At 41.1% G+C, this 7256-nt stretch overlaps 1 pseudogene; it reads left to right on the plus strand.

The window, feature by feature from the left end:
• Positions 1 to 289: 289 nt before the first annotated feature.
• Positions 290 to 845, plus strand: LOC102769643 (annotated as a pseudogene).
• Positions 846 to 7256: the final 6411 nt, after the last annotated feature.

The following is a 7256-nucleotide window of genomic DNA, read 5'->3' on the forward strand; positions in this document are numbered from 1 at the left end:
AAACTCTAAGGTTCTGTGACTCTATTTCAAAGACGGTTACTTCTTTCCAAGGTGGTCAGAAAAGTCTTCCTGGAAGAATTGGGATGCCCAATCTAGCCTTGGGAGATGGTTGGGATTTTAATGGGTAAGCAAGAGCAAGAAAGGGCATTTCATGTAGAAGGACTTGCTGGAGATGAGTTCACACAAGGCTGGGAAGTCGTTTGAACCAAAATGACAATCTTTCAATGCCTTGGTGAGATATTTAAACAAAGTCTGTTTTTTCAGCCCTTTGCGGACACCATGGCCCAGAGCTGCCCGTGACCAGCCATGGTGAACCCCACCGTGTTCTTCGACAGCGCCTTCTACAGCAGCGTCTCCTTTGAGCTGTTTGCAGACAAAGTTCCAAAAACAGCAGAAAACTTCTGTGCTCTGAGCACTGGGGAGAAAGGATTTGGTTATAAAGGTTCCTGCTTTCACAGAATTATTCCGGAATTTATGTGCCTTCATATGCCATAATGGCACAGGCAGCAAGGCCATCTATGAGGAGAAATTTGAGGATGAGAACTTCATCCTGAAACATACAGGTCCTGGCATCTTGTCCATGGCAACTGCTGGACCGAACACAAACGACTCCCAGTTTTTCATCTGCACTGCCAAGCCTGAGTGGTTGGATGGCAAGCATGTGGTCTTCGCCAGGTGAAAGACAGCATGGATATTGTGACAGCCATGGAGTGCTTTGGGTCCAGGGATGGCAAGACCAGCAAGAAGATTACCATTGCCAACTGTGGACAACTCTAACAAATTTGGCTTGTGTTTTATCGTAACCACCACACCATTCTTTCTGTAGCTCAGGAGAGCACCCCTTCACCCCCATCTGCTTGGAATGTTCTATAATCTTTGTGCTCTCACACTATTCATTGGTTTTCATAATTTCCTTACCCTTCCCAGTCCAGCTGGATTGCAGAGTTAAGTTTAGGATTATTAAATAAAAACTAAACAGTTGCTGTCAAAAAAAAAAAAAATCTTTTTACAGGCCAGGAGCTATGAAAGAAGTTTGCACAAGGAAATACAATTCAATTCAGCAGAGCTTCAAGGAAGGTTGCTCAGGCACTTACTTAGGACAAATTAGAAATGGATGAAACTGAAAAAAAAAAGCAGGGGATTTTGGGGGAGTAAGAAAATAAGAACCCAAATTCAGGCAACGGTAATAAATAAAAGCTTAGAATCAGAGAAGCTTTGGGGGAAGAAGTATCCACAGGACTTGGTGGTTGGTTACATTGGGAAAGAAGCAAAAGGAAAAAAAAATCAAATGAAAGAATGAAAAGGTTTGAGTCTGTCTGAGAAGAATGGTGTGAGAAGCAGTGCCTTTAAAACAACAGGGTCAGGGAGTGTAATGTGAGAGGCAAGTCACAGTCCCAACATGGGAAGCCAGTTTAAGGAGAACTCTGGCCAAGACGACATCAGCAAGCCGGGTAGTGTCTCACTCTCATCCAGTGGAATATTACCAGCTACTATCTCAGAGGAAATTGGGTTCCTTGATTTTCCAAATGAGCCAGGCTGTTGTGCTGGCAGCCAACACACATGACAGGCACTTAGCCAAGCATAAAGCAACAGGTTTAAAACATGTTAGTGTGTAGATAAACCATCTCCTGCCTTAGCAACCAGCTAAGGGGAATTCACAAAAACAAATGAAAAAGAAACCTCCCAAACTCCAGAGCCTTCTACTCTTTATACTGTTGTCTTATATAATAACATGTGTAAATCCATTATTACCTCCCTCCCCCTCACCGGGAAATAGCACTGAGAGGGATACTTTAAAGCAAAGGCATTTTTTGAGGTAGTTAGTACTTGAGATAATATCGGGGTAAAAACTCTTCAACATAACTTAGGCTCAGTCTACGTAGAAAAAAGTAAATACAGATGCAGAGCTGGTGAATTTGAACAATGTAGAGAACCAGACTGGATGGTTCAGGCTCCTAGCGCTGCCTTTTTCCCCAACAATGGTTGGTTTTATTTTGTTCCGTTTTGTTTTGCTTGGATTATCTGGACAATTACCTCAACTCTCCATTTCACTCTGGTTCTATAGACATAGTCCTCTAAGTGTTCTATTTTTATCATGTTCCAATAAGAACTGAACACAATAGAGCTCATTGAAATGAGTCTCGCTGAAAGGATTAAGCCAGTTAAAAGGATGTTGCCTGCACATCCTATATTTTCCATGATGCAGACAAATGAGCAGTTCCCTGCCCTTGGTCTGCCCTCTCCATTACCAACACTTTCCTCCTTGGAATAAAGAGTAAAGCAGAATGAAACATTTAGGCAAATAGCCGTGTGAATAAGGGCAAAAGGGAGCACAACCATCTGGGAAGTACACCTAATTGACCAAGGCATGCAGCCCACAGTTCGCAGCTCTGGAAGTTCCCTGGAAGGCTGGACAGTGTTTCCCCTGCGCCATGGCCCTCCCTGAGCAAAGTTGAAATTCAGTGGCCCCCTTCAGATCTGGGGTCAACTCAACGACTGCAGCCGGGGCTGAGAGGGACTCACTGCACCATAAGCTCTGCATACCCATGGGGTCCAGTGGCTGGGAACGGCTAGAAGCTCTGAAGGTAGTTCTCTTTCTTAGCCCTCCTTTGGTCTGGTAACTTGGGGCTTTGGTTTTCCTCTTCATATAAAAACCACTCTTCCTTTTAAGTGAGCTCGAGACAAACAGCATAAGTGCTGGATGAAATATGACTTTGCAGAAGGGCAACATTTATTTTATTTGCAGGAAGAGAAATGGTGGTGAAAAGGGACTGAACAGCTTCTAGTCCCAAGGCCTGGACTCCTCCATAGCCAGGTGCATGGAGCTGAAAAGCAACTCAAAGCGCATGCTCTGTACCTGCCTTACTACCAGCACAGTCTGTGCTGTGGGAACCAGCACAGACTAAACATTCACACAAATTACTTTAAGATCTTGAAATCCCTCTTCTCCCGGGGGTGGGGACACTGGGGCACTCTAGGCTTACTGGTCTCTCAGCAAAAGGACTTTGCATCATGGGTCATATGTCCAGTGGCCACTTCAGAATGACTTCCGGCTGGCAATGTGATTGGGAAGGCAAGCACAGGGTTTGTATTTACACTGAGTTTTCATAGCCGTCACCCTGTTTTTATTCAGAATGAATTTTTAAATAAATAAAACTATCGCCCTGGCCAGGTGGCTCAGTTGCTTGGAGGGTTGTGGGTTCGATTCCTGTCAGGTCACCCATGTAGGTTGCTAGTTCGATCACTGGTCAGGGTGCATAGGGGAAGCAACCAATCGATGTTTCACTCTCTGCCTTCCTCTCTCTCTAAAATCAACAAAAAACATATCCTTGGGTGAGGATTGAAAAAAATAAAATAAAATTATCAATGGTTTCTAAAAATGCTTTTATGGAAAATCTGTGTAAGATCAAGGAGTCATCAATAGCTCATATTCATAGCCACTATGATTGTGTTATTGTTATGATTACTGTGTTGTGTTTGTAGAGCTGATGGAGGTCTAGGTTAAAACCTTTCAGAGCCACAGATCCTATCCCGAAAGAGAACTTCAAAAAAATTCCTTATGAGATGGTGCCCAGATTCCATTTAAAGATATATAAACTTCAGAGAAACGGCTGGTCCGGGAAGGAATCAGTCCATTTATGACGGCAACATACTTTACAAAAGCTCTCAGAGGGAGCTGAGGGGGCAAGCAAAGAAAGAACTTTCTTAAGTAAATATCAAATCAATTAAAGGAACAGATCCATGGAAATAAATCATTTACAGAAACAGGTCCTACCTGTGGTTTCTAATACAACATACACTAAATGCTGCACCTCAAGTAACTAAATAAAAAATGGATTCCAAAGTGATTCAGTCTCCACACACTGTAAGAGGCAACCTGCTAAAGCAAATCCTGCAAAACAAAGGCGTTCAAGATATAAAAATTCATAAACCTTTCTTATCAGCAAAGAGGCTGAATGAATATTATGGTGTTCTTATAGCATGTTTGCTTTAGCATTTGTCATGTAGCTACTCTGCGCAAAGGTAAGGTCTGGTATGCAGTGTAATTATTTTCCCACCTACTTCTGTCACAAGGTCTACTTAAAGGGCAATTTCTTTCTTTAGTTCTTTAAATGCTTTCAAAAGATATCTTAAGGTCAAGAAACTCCAACAATGTGCAAATATCTTTCAGGGGTAGTTGATTTCCCCCTCGTACCATTAGGGGAAATTTTATTGTAGTGAGTCTAAAACAAGTTAATGGAGGGTCATGTTTCTATTTACTCTGGGACAGTATTAGTAATCAGAACCAGGAGGAAGCAGGGCCCCGCAGCACAGCCACTCGCTCTCCCGGCCAGGCTGCCTGCACCCTCCAGTCTCAATTCCAGAGCATGTTACTAGTAAATGACATTGTACCTAATTTATCTGCAATATATATTTACATATCTATCTAGGCACGGCTATAGACTTATAGGTATATGGTTAGTGTCTATTGAGGTGAATAACTTCTTCAAGTTGGCAAAGACTTATTTATAAGATTTGGATTAATTAGTGATGCAACATTTTCATGAGCTTTGGTAGCCAAGGTGTTCTTGTATTCTCTGCAAATCAGTCATTGTAAGATGGAGTTTGATGACATTTTTCTCCTCAGATATCCTCTTAGTAACTGAAGTCCAGTAAACAGATTAATACTTCTTTATCCAAACAAATTAGACAAATTCCTGTGGTGACATTTAGCTTCGTACTGGTATAGTCAACAAATATTTATTGGGAGCCTGTCATGTACCTGACACTACTCAGGGCATTGTGGAGACAAAGGGAACAATCCCTCATAAAGGGACAGCAAAAAGGAGTGTCTTCGTGGTAATGACATAGTTCTGCATCCTGACTGTGGTGGTCACAATAATCTATGTTTGGGATAAAATTTCATAGAACTACACACATGTGCACATACACATACATGTACACACAAGTGACACCCCCATAAGGTCAGTAAGTCTAGACAACAGTACGGGAGTAATGTCAGTTTCCTGGTTTTAATAATTTATTACAGTTATGTATGGATGTTCTTCTTTAGAGAAGCTGGATGAAGAGTACACAGAACTTTTTTACTACCTTTTCAACTTCTGGTAATCATAAAATTATTTCAAAATAAAATGTCTAATTTTTAAAAAAGAAAAGCTTTTGTTTTGGAGGTTGTACTGTGTTGGGAGAGACAGACACCTAACAAGGAGACTAATAACTCATCACAGATTCTTATATGTAACATGAAGAAGACTATTTAATAAGTGCTGTGATATGAAGTAATAATGGAACCCTCCCTTAGAAAGGGCAGTCAGGGAGGAACTCTGAGGGTGGGACATTCAAGCAGAAGAGTGAGCCAGCCAGGTTTAAAGAGATGACTAGCAAACACATTAAAAGGACTTGGCTGGTGTAAGTCATCAGAATGACCTTCAAAATTGTGAGTCTATTAAGGCAAAGCATAGAGGGGTAGCCAGCTTTTATTAGGATGACCTTATGTTATGGGCACGTTGTTTACATTTTTAAGTAGAATAAGATTTATAAGCTAAACTTAAAAAGCTTGTGGAAAAATCAAGCATTTGTGATTCATAATTTAAATGTGTAGTTGATAAATTTAATTTCACTATATTGACTATTAATTTTTATATATTTAAAGTAAATTCAAAAAAATATTTTTTTCTGCATAAAAACTACCCTAGGAAAAACCTCTCATATTTATAGCTTGAGTACCAAGCTCCCTAAAAGATTTCTGTCAGGTAGCAGTCCCTACAACCCCTGGAAAAAAGTTGTGACAAATGGATGCAGTGGAACAAACCAACATTTGCCTGTATATTAAAGGAAGTGGTTTGTCCTGAGGCTATCTATGGAGCTAAAATGCCCAATTTTTATCTTACAAAACAACAACAAAAAACTCCCTTAACAAGGATCACCTCAATATCATCACAATTTCTCCTAAGCACATGCATTAGTTCCTTCCTCTGGATCCCTTAATACTGTATACATATGTCTTAATACATCACTTCTTAGACTGAAGTGTAAGTTTCTATTATATATCTATTTTCCATGGGTTCCAACTAGGTTAGGCATCGTTTCTTATTCATCTTTCTATCCTAATAAGTATGACACTCTGAGCACCTTACACTGGATGAAAAGTTGCCATAGATGTCCTTCGTGGACTTGGGATTAATTCATATGTTTTCTCCCCACCAGTTTATTCAAAAATTCAAACATTACCCTAATTGGCTTCATGACTTAGCTTCCTAGATTCATCCAGTCCTATTGGATTTCTGACCTGGTTTCAAATTGTTTACACTGGCCCTGACCTGGCACTAACTGCCTTAGGACACAGCTTCTGACATTTTCCCACTGACTCCACCCACCCCACCAACAGGACTGAGTCTGTCAGGGGAGAGCATGAGACACTCAGAGCTTGGGAGAGTGTCTGGAAATAATAGCGACCCAATTAGTCTTTAAAGATTAAAGTCGTTTAATAATCATCTAACATTTCTTGAATACCTACACTGCTCCAGGTACTCTCCTGAGAACAGGGGTATTAAAAACTAGTAAGATGTGGTCCCTCTAATCAAGGAGATAGTGAAGAACGGAAGTGTTCTTACAGAGGTTTATACAAAGTTCCAGAGGATTACATAAGACAAGAACACATTCCAAACTAGACAGAAAAGCTAATAGAGGAAAGATTTCTTATAGCCTATGGTCCTGTTAAATTTGGTTGTGGCTTTGTGACTGCTTCAATGTCAGGAAGTAAAAGAGGCCTACAATGACTTAGGGAATAGTGTTTGATACTGAAAATGCAGAAGGAAGTGCTGGTCTCTGGCAGCGTGGCTTATTTGGTTGGATGTCATCTGGGTTGTGGGCTGCCAGCCGAATGATGTTTTGCTCTCACATTGATGTGTTTTTTTTTCTCTCTCTCTCTCTCCCTCTCCTTTCCTTTCTCTCTAAAAAGTCAATTTAGCACTGGCCAGTATATCTAAGTGGTTAGAGCATTGACCTGCCCCTGAAAGATCTCGGGTTCCATTCCCAGTCAAGGGCACGTACCTGAGTAGCAGGTTTGATACCCAACCCCAGTCAGGGCAGGTGCAGGAGGCAACCAATCATTGTGCCTGTCATATCAATGTTTCTCTCTCTCTCTCCACCCCCCTCCTCGCCCCCCCCCCCATCTTCCATCCATTCCACTCTCTCTAAATATCAATGGAAAGAATATATCCTCAGGTGAGGATTAATCAAACCAAACCAAAAAA

The sequence above is a fragment of the Myotis davidii genome, unplaced genomic scaffold (assembly GCF_000327345.1).
Source record: "Myotis davidii unplaced genomic scaffold, ASM32734v1 scaffold10, whole genome shotgun sequence".
In the NCBI taxonomy this organism is placed as follows: domain Eukaryota; kingdom Metazoa; phylum Chordata; class Mammalia; order Chiroptera; family Vespertilionidae; genus Myotis; species Myotis davidii.